Raw genomic sequence first — 14,747 nt, forward strand, 5'->3', positions numbered from 1 at the left:
ATGATACGCTAGTAATATTGCAATAGGGAATGGATGGCAAACTGATAACAGGTTCATAGTTACTACTAGATATCTTCACCAAAAAGGACTACAGCATCTACCCCCTTTACAACACAGTACAGTATCAGCAATGCATCTACCTACTGTGGGAGAAGAACCCACAGCCTTCTGCATCAAAAGCAAGTACACTACCTGTTGTGTTATGTACAGTACAAGCAGACAGCATAAGCAGCACTAAACTTTAATTCCCCTGCAGCTCTCAGCTCCTTGTAAAATGTACACGACACTCAGCTGTATCTCTGAGCTTTGCAGCACAAGAAATCTGGAAAAAGCCAACATTTATTGGGGGGGGGGGGCAAAAACCATGGACGCATTTTAAACATTGCTTGTATAATTTTGGAAAGTTGCTAGAATAAAATGCTATGTTACTACCATGCATGTCTTGAACCCAGAACCATATGCATTACAGTCAGTGCAACATACCACTATGCTAAATCAGCAGTTTGAAAAATAGGAAGACTGAAACTTAACGGCTATCACTTAGATAGCTCTCAACCTCTTAGCACAAAAAACTGGACAAACAAAGCCAATAATGAGGGAATACAAAGTCAGTTCTCACTTCATACCTTAGCACAAAAAACCTGGACAAACAACAAAAACAATAATGGGGGAAATACAACGTCAGTTCTCACTTCTCACCATAGCTCACATCCATAGCTCACAACTGTTAGAAAAAGAAATCTGAACAAAGTTCAGAAATGGTGGTGGTTAGGGACTTTAGGCTCTTATCCTGAAGCAAAGGTACAGGGTTTGAGCCTGAACACCGATAGCCAGCAGGTGTATTATGTGAAGGGCATTTACAACACACACAGGATATCTGCAGTGCCTGGAAGTTGCATTATTTTAAGTCCCTGATATGCCACATTTGGAGCATTATTTTAAGTCCCTGATATGCCACATTTGGAGCAGGTAGTGTAGCTCTGCATCATTTACTACAATAACTTTAATTAAATAAAAACAGTCTACAGCAAGGTTAAAATATTACCACAAGGCAGTAAAGTAAATCAGAAATGGAAAAAAAAAGCCAGAGAACTCCGAAAATGGTACTTTTCAAAGACCTGGGGGCAGAATTAGTTAACTATCAGAAAACTGGCATACAGCAGAATCAAAAATCACACTTGTAAAGTTGCATCCTATCTGTTTATAAACTGTGTCTTTCTTTACAAGAAATATCTATTCAATATTAATTTTACTGGTTTATATTATTTATTTAAGCAATGTTTTCGCTAGATGTGGAAAACATTAATGTATGTGTGCTGTGGGATTTTCTCAAGGTTGTATGAAGGTTTTCTCTTTGTATATGTGGGAATAAAAAAGAATCACAGTTCAATAGAACCTGTTCTTAAATCCTTTGCATAACTATCTGCAGTGTTGTTACCACTTTGTACTCACGTATACTCAGCCACACATAGAGACCACACATAGAGAACCAACCCCTCTCTGACACACACACACAATACACACACACACACCAATACATTCAAGCTATGCACATTTCCTTACACACACCCACACGGCAATACATTCAAGCTATGCACATTTCCTTACCTGAATCCGTTCACCACAATGATAATCCATCCACACACACAAAGCAATACATTCAAGCTATGCACATTTCCTTACACACACACGACAATACATTCAAGCTATGCACATTTCCTTACCTAAACCCGTTCACCACAATGATACACACACGGCAATACATTCAAGCTATGCACATTTCCTTACCTGAATCCGTTCACCACAGTGATAATCCATCCATTTGCGATTGCTTTGCACACCCCTTACCTGAATCCACAAGGATAATCCATTTGCGATTGCTTTGCACACACACTAACTAATCCATTCACGATTGCATGCGGCAATACATTCAATCTATGCACAATTCCCGCCGCAATTCAAGCTATGCATATTTCTTGCTCGCAACCAGTCAGCCGGACATGACGTGAGCGCAATTCCAACTGGCTGGTATGGTATGCAGCCATGCTTAAAGGAGCCAACGCTTTTTTTTTTTTTAAAGAAAAATATGTAATTTTTTTTAATTAAGAAAGCTACCCCCTCTTCTAAGAAGTTGTACTGAAATCAGTACAGTGCGTATGCCTCCCGACGTCCCTGTTTCTTTAGATGTAGCATTTCTAACAGAGCTGGGTCAGACATGGCTTTTTAAGTCAAGCAGAGATCACCTCTAAGTAGGCGATATGCGACAGAATAGTTGGAGTTTTTTTTTGAGTCTGTCCATATAGGACAAGTGTTTAAGGCCTAGGATCCTCTTTGTGAGGTAGTTTTGCAGTCTCTCCAGTTGTTGCCAGGTGTCTAGTGAGGTACATGCCAAATGGGGCATTGTATTCGATGATTGGCCTAATGAAGAGTACAGAGAGACAATGACCTCTTTCTTCATGGATGAAAAACCCTTAGTAATGAGATGTGCCACATAGAAGAACTTTCTGACCACAGTGGCAACATGGTGGTCAAAAGAGAAGTTGCAGTCAACCTGTGTTCCCAGATATGTTATAACGCCTTCTGTGTTCAGTGGACTACCATCAATGTGTTAATTCAAGGGAACTGGATTTTTCCCAAGGGGGATGACAACACATTTTTTGGCATTGAGGTTAAGGCTATGGTTCTGACACCAGTCGTTAGTCTCACTGAGGCCTTTCTGTAGGAAGTCAACATCACCTGGGGAGTTAATAGCAGCTCCCAACTTGCAATCGTCTGTGAACTTTGTAGCCAGAGTCCCTTTGTGTTGGCCTGGACTTCAGAGAAGTAGATACCAAACAGGAGAGGACCCAGGACCAAACCCTGTGGGACTCCACTCATGACTAGTCGGCAGTCTGACTTGGAGTCAGCAACTTTCACACTGTGGGTTTTATCTGTGAGCCAGTTTGCAACCCACCTAGTGATATAGGGGTTGCCTAGGTTAGTGAGTTTTTCTATGATTCCTAAGTGGGGAATGGTATCAAAGGCCTTGGCCAGATCAAGGTAGGCTGTATGAACCACCTTGCCTTCATTCACAGCTCTGGTGACGGACTCAAAGAAGTAGGCCAAGTTGAGCCGGCATGATCTACCCTTCACAAAACCAAACTGTGTAGGATCCAGGGTTTGGAGATTCCCTATATCCTTGTTTATTAGGTAAATGATGATGTGTTCCATAGATTTGCATATCAGACTAGTCAGGTTAATAGGGCAATAATTCCCGGGGTCTATAGTCGCTCCTCCTTTGTGGAGAGGGAAGACTGTAGCAGTGCGCCATTTGGTGGGACAAAGTCTGAGGTGAGGCTGTGATTGAACATGGCACAGAGGTGAGGTGCCATTTCACTCTGTACTTTATGTAGAATACAGCCAGGGATATTGTCAGGTCCCACAGAAGCTGTATTCTTGTCCTTGGACAGTTCTGTTTTAACCTGTGCAGCAGTAATACTGGGTGCCTGGCAATCTACTGGTATTGTGATTGGTCGTTTGGGGGGGGGGGTAAAGTTAGCACTGAATCTGTTGGCCAGTATATTGGCAATATCTGTTGGCTCAGTATAGGAGGTACCATTGTGCAGCAGCTCAGATCAAATCTGGGTATTGCCATGGAGATTCTTTACAAAACTATAGAAGGCCTTGTGGTTGTCTTTATTATTTGCTGCAATTCTGTTTTCATAGCTAGCTTTACAGGATATGATGAGGGATCTCAGCCTTTTGTTGAGGCTGATAAGGCAGTTTTTCCAGTCTTGGGACTTCACCTTATTCTGCATCAGCTTCCTCCTCCTGTTGTAGAGTTTATGGCAGGGGACCACCAGATTGGCTTCCTTTTTTTTTTTTTTTTTTTGAGGAGAGCATCTTGGTTCTATTGGGTATGATGAGATCCATGCATTTGTGTACATGTTCGTACAGTGCATTGGTGTATGATTCGGTGGTCATGCAACTATTCTCCATTTGCATGGATGCCGTGAAGTTAGCCACCTCTGTTTTTAAGAGTCCAAAGTTAGCTTTGGAGAAGTTTTTCATGGCAGTTACCTTTGTGTGGGGGTGGGGTGGGGTGGGAAGGATGTGGATTTCCAAGATAATTAGTTTGTGGTCGGATCTAACTAGGGAGGATTTGACTACTGGTGTAGAGCAATGGTCACCCATGTTAGTAAAGACCAGGTCAAGGATGTTGCTACCTCTAGTGGGGGTAAGAATGAGCTGGTCCAGGGCATTGGAATTAATGAATTCCAGAAATCATTGGGCAAGTGTATTGGTACATTAATAGTTTTTCCAGTTAATGGAGGGGTAGTTGAAGTTGCCCAGTATGAAAGTGTTAAGTTGGGCCCTAATATTCTCCAGGGTGCCTAAGAATGTGGAGTACAAGTCTTAGGACATGGTTGGGGACATATAACAGGCTACGACCTGAATTGCTTTCTTATCCAATGTTAGCTACACCTGAAGTATCTCAAATGCGTTATGTTGGGATACCAGTCTGGAGGTGTGCGCATCCTTTATGAATATGGAAACAAGACTGCCTTTGGAGCTTTGGTCTAAGTTCTGGGGCCAATAGGTGTGGAATGAGTTATAGCCTGGTAGGGCAGGGGTGCTTTCTGATGCCTTGAACCAGGTCTCTGTTACAGCACTAATGTCTATGTTCTCCATTTTCAGGGGTGCTTTGAGCGAGTGCAATTTGAGATTTAGACTTCTAGCGTTGAGCAGCATGACTCTCAGACTGCATTTGTTTGTAGCTGTTACAGTGGTAATTTGATCTTTGGAACACTGCCTAAAAAAGGTACTATAGGGGTGGCAACAGCCTTGGCCAGTATCTGGAAGCCCAGGGCTGACAGATGCAGGCCATCTCTGGCAAAGCATTGAGTGGTCAATCAGGTCATCCCAGGCAGACAAATACTGGATCCCCTTAGAAAGACACCACAAACTTAGCCAATTGTTGAAATCAATCATTTTCTGCTTGTATTGTGGTATAATTCTGAGTGATTGTAGGATGCTGCTCGGGGCTAGGGTCATACACGCCTGGGCTACGTAATCAGGGAGCTCCTCCATGTCTCTCTTCATGTAGTCCAGAGAGGTACGTCTCATGTCATTCACACCCAACATGTACAATGACAGAGTCATATTTGTACCTGTTGTTGCGGGACCTAAGTATGCATTACGTGGCTGATCCTGGCACCTGACAGGCAGCTGTTACTTTCTCCTTACTCAACCTAGTGAGTGGGATGTCATTGTACCTCACTATCGAGTCACCTACGACTAGTGTGTTGGGCATGCTGTTTTGCCTTAGGGGCTTTGGTTGAGTGGCATACTATTTAGAAGAGTTGTGTCTTGTGATTAGTGTTGTGTTGTGGTAGTCGAGTGTATTTCTGGCTTGGAAGTCTCTGCTGTTTGGGTAGATTTTTGAGAGCGTCCATGAAGGTGGGTGTGTGGTTTGTGTTTTTATGTGAAGGCAGTGTTGCTATGTGTTCTGGATGGCTGTGTGTTCCATGTGGTGTGGTGCAAGTGTTGACCTTCTCCTCTTGACCAGCTAGTCTTGGCTGGAGGGTGTGTGGCTTCCAGTTTGGATATATAAGGGCATCTCTCACAATTCTGAGTGTTGGGAGGTAAGAGGACAGGTTTGTCAGTGTACATGAGGCAGTTGCTACATTGCCACAGGATGCCCAGGTTCACCAGGTTAATAGGAGAATGCAAAGGGAACTGACCTTTAGACATGCCTGGAGGTGTGGGCATTAATAAGTACTGGGGCTGTTTCCTTGTCGAAAGTTTAGTGCTGGTAGCACTTTTGTGTGTTACAATAATTGCTACAAGATGTCTGGTAAAGTGCTAAACTAATAAGCTAGTAAAAGTGCAGGAGAGGAGAGAACTAGCAGATCTAAGGGAAAAACTGAAGAGCAGACTTTGGCATCGCTCAGAAAATTACAAACAGTCCTGGACACAGCAATTCTGTATCTGGACTAGATTAGTTACAGGAAAGGTGGGAACAAGTGCAGATATGGGCTTTTATACCAGAAAGTTGAAAGAGATGGAAAAAAACTGCCCAAACGGCCAATAAGCTACAATTTCTGGGCCAGAAACCACTCCTCTTGTGGTAGACAGGCTACCTAGTGCTTACCACTCCCACTGATAAGCTAGAAGGCTTCCCTCCAACACAGAAAGGCTTGGGGGCTCAGAAGCTTACAAACAGTCCTGGATACAGCAATCGGTACCTGGACTAGACTAGTTACATTAAAGGTGGGGAACAAGCGCAAACATGGGCTTTTAAACCAGAAAGTTGAAAGAGATCGAAGAACTGCCCTTTTTATTCCTTTGCTTATTTTTATATATGCCTTATTTTCCTCTTTCTCTAGCCATATTGCAAGACTATCAGAAAATCCTGTTTCAACTACCTCCCCTTCTCCTATAACTAAACCTTCTGATCCTATAAAATAATTTCATTCAGTTCTATACATACCTCTTTTAAGTCCAGGAATTTATGTCTCAAATCTTTAACTTACCACATCCTTTTTATACTTGCTTCTTAAATCACAAAATAGTCATATTTCTCACTAGTCTAAAATTTGATGAAATAAGCTTTCCCTTTCTTTACAGTTAGTGTAAGCATATTATGTTATAATTCTATACACCTGTTCTTTCCATTTTAAATCTAAAATGGTTAATCTTCCCATTTTTCCTACAGTTGCATCTAATATCTTTATTGAATTTCTATACAATGTCTATTCAAGAATCTCATTTCCCACATTCCAATTATTTTTCCTACTCAGTTTGCAATCTTCCATTTGTTAAAAATCTTGTCTCTTCTGATACAATTACATCTACATCACATGTATTACACCAACTCCAAAATCCCTATTCTTACTATATCCTTAATGCTATTCACATTTAGAGAAAGTTCTCTAAAAACTTTAATTTTCCACTTTCCTTAGATTCATGGTTTCATAAGTGCATAGCTAATTACTAGGTTTTCTTAATAGGCCATTCTAAGCCTAGTCAATTTCCCTTCTAAGATGACAATCAAACACTGTACCTAGAGTATGAGTCAAACGCCCTAACCATTACACCAACCCTCACTCATTAGCTTTATATATTCCTTTTCTTCCTTTTCATTTCTTTGTTGTACTTATCCCTTTAAATTTTCTTCTTTTACCAATAGAATTTTTTTTCTTTTACTACCTCTCAATTTATACCTTCAACACTTACTTCAGAACATTCTTCTATGTCCTCCATTATTTTTTCTCATCTATTTTTTTTTTTATTTTTACTACTACTAAAATTTTTCTCCGCTCATTTCCTTTCTTCTCCCTTACTCTCATTTTCATTTCTGCAATCCATCCGTAAATTTCCAATTTTGTTACACATATTTCAATTCACTTTTTTGTATCGTGTCCCATTTCCCCATAAGTGTAACATTTTCCTTTATCAGTTATTTATCAAATGCCATTTTCCACAAATTATCTTTTGGGTTGTCCCCCATATTTTATGGTGCCCTTATTCCCCTCCATATTTATCATGCTTGGTTTATGTACATTGTTTTCTTTTTCTAGTTTTAACACAATATTGCAGTCCTATTCACCAGTCTATAAACTCCTTTTATTATAAACTTTGGCAATGTGTAGTATTTCTTTACATGGAGTTTTCAAATGTCCTTTCAAAGCCACTTTCTACCTCTGTTCAAAATTATACATGAATTTTGTTTCCCTGTTAAATGCTTTTATCAAAGATTCCATGGGAGTCTATTTTTAAGAAAATTTTCCACTGGAAAAAAACAGTCACAAAAATATCACAAAATGTTTTAATAAATAAATGCTCTTACCTCAATGTGCTTTTACATTCAAAGCAGCTATTAAATTGTACCACACTTCATACCTGTCCTTTCTGTCTCTTCTTTACTTTGCGTCCTTACCATGTACTTTTGTTTATCATTTTCTTCTACCATGTTTTCTGCTATCCCCAGTTTTCTTCTTTTGCACTCTCTGCAAATGTTTTCTTTTCCATCTCAGTACTATTCTTCAGGATTGTCTCTGCATCCTCCTTTTGTATTTCTCCATAATATCCCCCGAGGAAATGTCTCAATTTTTTGGCCGACTCTGCATCGACATTTCTTTAAGTAAATCATCTCATAACCCTCTAGTCTAGAGGGTTGTAATTATACATCCATGATTTGCAGACTCGGCTCCAGATTTCTTTGAAACATCCCCTCAGAATCCTGCACACATTCTCTGGTCTCGATATTTTCTTTCCCTAACATTTCTTTCACCAGTCTATTATCTCTTTCCATCTGCCTTCCTGTTTCCATGGGCTGACTCTGAAGCTGAAAAGGAAACGGGAAGTGTTCCTGCAAAACAGGTCCCACTCTGAACAAAGACTATTGGGGGGAAGTTTCCCGATGCTCTGGCCAAATTTCCCCTAGTAGTATAAATACAGAGCATCACCTGAAGAGAGGCCACTAGCCTACTGCGACTAACCTGGTCAACAAAGGATAGATCATTTTAAACACCTCTAAGTACCTTTGATTTGTTTTTTCTCTAAAATACTGAAATCCATCTATTGAACCAAAGCTGAAACTTGAGATGCATTTTGCTGAACAGTTGCAGGATCCTTCCACCCAGCGTTTTTCACTTTCCTGGTTGGAGTTTTTCAGGTTCACCCAGTTTCTTATTTGCTGGCATCCGGGCAGTGTACATACTAGCCAGTTACTGACTTATAGTTTCACTGGTCTTTTTTTTGCCCTGTTTTCACAGTAGGTGAGCTGAAACTGAACTGAAATTAAGCTGCTCATTAGTAAGCAGTCATCTTGGAAGTGCACTATTACTGCTCCTGTTAATATTGTAGCTATCCATAGTTCTGCATTCATCAATTAACAGGAAACAAGACTTTAAGAAACTGGTCACTAAAGCTTGTTGTTACAAGCAGCTGCAAAAACAGATTTTTATTATTCAAGAAAACTAAAAGCAGCATACCTTTTTCTAGAAAGTATGGAAAGTGCCGAATACAAGGGGAAAACGGTGCTTAGCAATGCCCCAAAATGGACAATCTGATGAAGGGTCTGGATGGTAATTTAATTAAACCTAAGGATACAGTCAAATTTTAGGTCTCTAGACAAAGATGGCTCTCTAGAAGCATGGTGCATCACAAGACATGCAACTTCATTTGCCAGCTCATTAGAATTCAAAACTATACTCTTTCATCACCCATTAAACTATACAATTACACAATCGATAAGGTGGCATGAATTACAATTTAAAATTAGTCCTATTTCTACATTAAACTAGCTGTTTACAACAAAGGTCCTGTGCTTATATTAAAAATATATTTTATAACCAAATTTTTAGTCCTTGAATTTATTTTCAAATTTTAAATATTCCAGATGGAGATGTTTAAGACTATTTACCAGAGTGTCAGCTTCCTTTTGTGATAGTTCTTGATGTACTGCAGCTTAAAGCTTAAAATAACTTGGAACAACTTTTGACTACACAGGTTATCCCCAATCTCCATCTTTGTGTGATAGTGCTATTTATACCATTTCTGGTTGCCTTTTACATTTGATTTGGACATTTACATATTTGCCTTGTGCAAACTGGTGTGATTTTTTTTTGCCAAGACAGTTTTCCAACTTTCAACAAAACAAATGATCTTGGTTTGGCTGCTTTAGCAGCTACTTCGGTATTTTTTTTTATTCTTGCTCTTCTCTAACCTGATGGGAGTTGCTGTTTATCACAAAAAACACTCAATTTGTATGCGGATTTTCAGCTCTTTATTGTGTTATTGTTTCTAACTTGTAAACCTGGTACTCATTTGGAGCTTGTATCATAACAGAAAGTCTGTCTTTGGTCATTTCTTTCCAGCACTTCCTTTCCACTGATTTTCAACTATTTAGTAAACAGATGAATGTTTTCCAACCTTCTGTCCATTAAAACTTGAGTTTTTGACAGATTCCCTGCAGAAGAGTTTTCCTATATTATAAAATTATACGACAACTATCCTTACAGCTTGTGCTACTATTTTGTCGCATGAGATTTTAATGTTTAAATACCTATTTGTCCATTAGATTGCAGATGCTACGGATGGACATTTTAAGTTTAATATTCCACTGATACACAAACCTGAATTCCTAACTTCTGTACTGTAGAGGACCGACAGATATGGCAACATTTGTTATTACCTATTTTGAAAAATACATATTTAATTGCACTACTCATACTTACACTTGCTTTCAGTTTATTTTAGGAAATATAGGATAATAATCCACACATAAGATGCAGGACTTCGCTGAAATGAAACAGATCGATGCCCTCGCACAGACGAAGATGGTCTTTATTACCAAAATGACCATGCAGCATATCAGTTAACACTTCTTTGGGCTTATGGTACATTCTACACATGCTAAACTTTGTACTACATATTCTATGCAAGTCAACATCCATAGCCAATACATTTAATCTCTTGCTCTTTCTTTGTATGTTACTATTCCCAAATGTGATTCACGTATCCTATTAAGCATTTGTCTCTTTAGCTGACTAGGAATGGTTCTGATGACTTTTGACAGACTTCTTTTTGTAAAGAAAAGTTAGAAATTTAATTTCTTTATTGAATATCTCTTTTTTTTTTGTAATTCAGGCCAGTCATGAGCAACCCTATGTTTACTGAAAAGTAGAAAGGTGTACAGACGAGAGCCTCTAACTCTTATTTTTTTTTTCTTTTGGCAGATACTAAGCCCACTAACAGAACTGTTTTCCAAGTGCAGAATTTTAAAGATGTGGAAGAAGTTGTTTAAAGTGGGTCAACTTTTCAAGAATGTAATTCAGGTTCCAGGGAGGAGGAATGGATTTCCCGACAAGCTTGATATGAAGGACATCGTTAAGAAATTGTTTGACCTCAAAGTGAGCAGTGAGATCAACTGGCAGGCAGGCTGAAATGCATGACAAATGTACCTTGATAGAGGTATCTAGATCAGAATTCAGCAGCTCACACATATCTGAAGATTGCGGGGATTCCTGTTTGATATAGGCCCTGCCCTCTGTTGCGACATCAAATCGAAAATCTTTTCCATTTAGAAATAAGATTTTCTTGATGCAGGGTTTCTTGTCTCCTTTATTATCTGTAGCACATCCTCAGAGTAAAGGTACATGAAAGGAATTAGAAGCATATCATCCAAACTGTGAGGTTCAGTGTCATTAGGTTTGGATTAATGACAGAGCATGTGTTGTGCAAGTCTATCCTGAATGGTAATTTGTAGTGGCTTGCCCATGGCTAGGCAAAAAAAGAGAACTAATGTTGCCTTGGCCAAAAGGTTGTCATTAAATTTTTTCAGACCGCCTCTCGGAATATTCCCGACGACTTTTGGAACGACAGGAAACAACGTTGACAGGTACAGTATTGATTTTACATAGAATTTAACAGAAATATTTAGAGATAAAGGAAGTACAATATACAATAGACATTTTAGTGAAAAAGAGAAAGTTATTATAATATATTAAATTTGTGTTATGTGTCAGATGTCTACCCTTTCAAAAAAAAAAAAAAAAAAAAAAAAGGAAAAGGAATGATCAAATTATACTCTTATTGTAGGTAGCTGAAAGGCGCTGTTAACAAGTGGGAGTTAACTTCCTGGGACTGATCCTACAGCAGCTGTTCTAGAGGAAGTATCAGCATAGTTGTATCCACATCTGATGGAATGCCTTGCAACTTAAACAGCAGAAACTGACCATATGTTGTAAAGAAGACTTGGTGTCTAAGATATGTCTGATATTGGTTTAGCTGTGTTGCCAAAAAAGGTTAAGACCATATCTACTTATGCAAGTCTTGTAATTAATCACACAAAATGAAAACGCCAGAAGTGTAGACTTTCTTTCCATTTCTATCCATGCTTCTGCTATCCTTGTCACTTGCCAAGGCATTGGTAAAGGGGGGCAATTTGTGAGATTTATACAGTTCTACAGCAATAACTGCTGGTTTAGACAAAGGGATTTTGTACAAATACATTGCGGTATAATGAATTTAAAAAAGTCTGGTTACTTAGGAACAGGAGACTGGGATTCAGGAGCCAGTGACAGACAAAAGGGGAGAGAGTCTTACAAAGCCTCCAAGACTGGGGAGCTAGCAGATGGTTTTGGAATCTGTAAATGCATCAAATCACAATTTCTGTGATCAATAAATGTGTATGCCTTCACAGTTAAAATGCTCCATTATTTTAAGAATTGAATTACGAATAGTAAATTCCTTATGAGGTGAACCCAAACACATAGTGAATCTGCTTCAGACTCAAAACGTAGGTGAATGGATCTGAGAAAAGTAATATAAAGGTCTATATTCTGAAGACAGCTGTTCCTCAAAAGAGGTCTCTGTTTTCTTGAGAGAAGTAAGAAGTAAAGGGAGAATAAAACTGAGGAGGCTGTAAAGCTTTATGAAACCCTTGGAAGAAGCTGTATGTTATACCACTCCTGTTCAGGATTCCTAGGGGTAAGTGTAACAGGATGGTAGACACACTTAGTCGTACTTACTTTGGTGTGTCCAAAGTACATACGAGGAGGAGCAGACTCCAGATATACCTCTACTGTTGTCCCTGGTACTTAGTCTTGGACAAGAATTTGCAAAATCTCCCAGTTCTTAGATTATCAGTCTTTCTTCTCCCTTTGGGTCTTAACAGCTATCCAGCTGGTAAGAATGAGAAAGCTGGTACCCTGTGCCTTGTCAGCCTCTTGAAGTGTACTAACAGTGAAAACAGGTATGCAAGTAGGACAGTCCTTGAGCTAATCAAACGTCTCAATGGAGGCATCAAACTGACAGACTGAAAGAACCAGATAAATTTATGGCTTTTAATGTCTTACTGTTTTTCCTAGGCTCATAGGGATTGCCCGACGCAGATTACGAAAACATACTAATTTTCAAAATAAACTTAGGGAAGACAAATGACCGTGAACAGATTTGGGTAGAAAGGACTAGAAACTTTTACAGATTATAGTTATGTGCAGACCCCAGGCAAAAGCTCACTTGGAATACTTATTCTTGTAAGGGATATGTCGACTGCAGTCATTTTCCCATTTAAATTACAACATTTTTTTTGAGGAAAAATAGGATCACCAAAGGGGTACAGAAACAGACCATGAGACAGTTAAAATTCTTCTTTCATGGACTAGTGGTCTAGTTCTGATTTTCACTCCTGTATGTCCCTTAAGTACCACTGCATAGGTCTTATGCATACGCTGGAGTCTGGGCATATATCACGATCCGAAGGCGGTTTTGTAGACTGGCCAGATCTACAGTATCTTTGGTAGAATTCACCCCATAAGTAAGAAATACTGCAAATGTGATCTATTGAACATCTAGGCAACATCACCAACATTTTCTTGCCATGAACATTTGGAATAGAGATTGTCTACACATGTGAAGGAGAAACAGATTTGCTTCTTAAAGTAAACTTAAATTTTGAAAGAAAAGGATTTTTTTTTTTAAATTTCAAGCAATAGACAAAGTAGTAGTAGTAAACAGCCAAAGTTTAAGGACCAATGCGGCACGGGATAGCAGCTGCAGCAGTATGTAGAACAGGATAACTATGCTGCTACATCACAGATCTATATCCAACAAAATGAATGCCATGAAATGTCAATTGCCTGAATACAGGCTTGATCAACAGCATTAACATAATTTCTGAATACTTCCTTGGACAGCTCCACAGACTCTCCATAATGGGTACAAAAGTCGATACACTCTCAAGTACATTTTACAAATAAATACCTCTTCGCAGACTTTACCAGAAAAAATGCTTAAACAAACTAAACCTATCAAAAGGATGCCATTTCAAAATATCTGCTATAATGATTCGGAATGCTGTGACTCCCACTTTTGGCTTCATTCTTACTGTCATGGCCTACAGTCATATTTCATGTACAAGTACTGCTGTATACACCATACCCATAAGAAGAAAGCTGAGTGTTTAGTGCTTCAGCACTGTACAAGTGTTCACAGTTATATCTGCAGATGTAATTCTAGTGGAGACAGCCATCTAACCTTAGTTATCAGGCAACTGGTAGGTTACAACATATCAGCACTCTTATTTGAAACAGGACCCCATAGCCACAAATCAAGGGTAAAACCAAGGTTCTTTGGTATTTTACACCAACTTTCAGACGCTACCTTCAGGACAGTAGTACATTTTTTATTAATACTCAAATCTTTTGTGCTATTACTTCGCCCAAACATAACTGCCCTTCTTTCACAAATTATAAACACAGACTTCAAACTACAGCACATGCACTAAAATTATTACATTAAAAAACAAGCAATCTTCGTGGTATCCCCAAAGTCTCAAATAACCCACAAAACAAGTATAGTGGGTCCAAAAACAAAACGGTGCAAGAAACATCTGACTGGAAACAGACTGTCTACCCTGATTGGATTACTTTTGAGTACTTAGTTACTTAGTAATTCTGTATAATATTTCAAATTATATTTTATTATTTTTTCACTTAGGACAAATTTAAGGTCACTACTTCTACTACCATTATCGGATCTGATTAATATACAGTGAATAACTCTCTCTCTCTCTCTCTCTATATATATATATATATATATATATATATATATATATATATATAAAATGAAAATTTTCCACAAAGAGAAGTTTCTTACACTGTTAAAATTATTACATTACTAACCTTTAATTTAGCTAACATGAGCACATACCACTTTTGTAGAGTCATTTGTACCTTTTAGTTTTTTTTTTAGTTTTG

The 14,747-nt window shown here is 38.7% G+C and overlaps 1 protein-coding gene across 1 annotated transcript in view; it reads right to left on the reverse strand.

Annotated features, from left to right (window-relative positions):
* PKN3 (protein kinase N3) overlaps positions 1-14,747 on the reverse strand; it is a 2,242,690-nt gene that overhangs the window by 1,078,982 nt on the left and 1,148,961 nt on the right. The gene's annotated exons all lie outside the window — the stretch shown is intronic.

This window comes from Protopterus annectens, chromosome 16.part0 (genome assembly GCF_019279795.1).
Source record: "Protopterus annectens isolate FY-2018-M chromosome 16.part0, PAN1.0, whole genome shotgun sequence".
In the NCBI taxonomy this organism is placed as follows: domain Eukaryota; kingdom Metazoa; phylum Chordata; order Ceratodontiformes; family Protopteridae; genus Protopterus; species Protopterus annectens.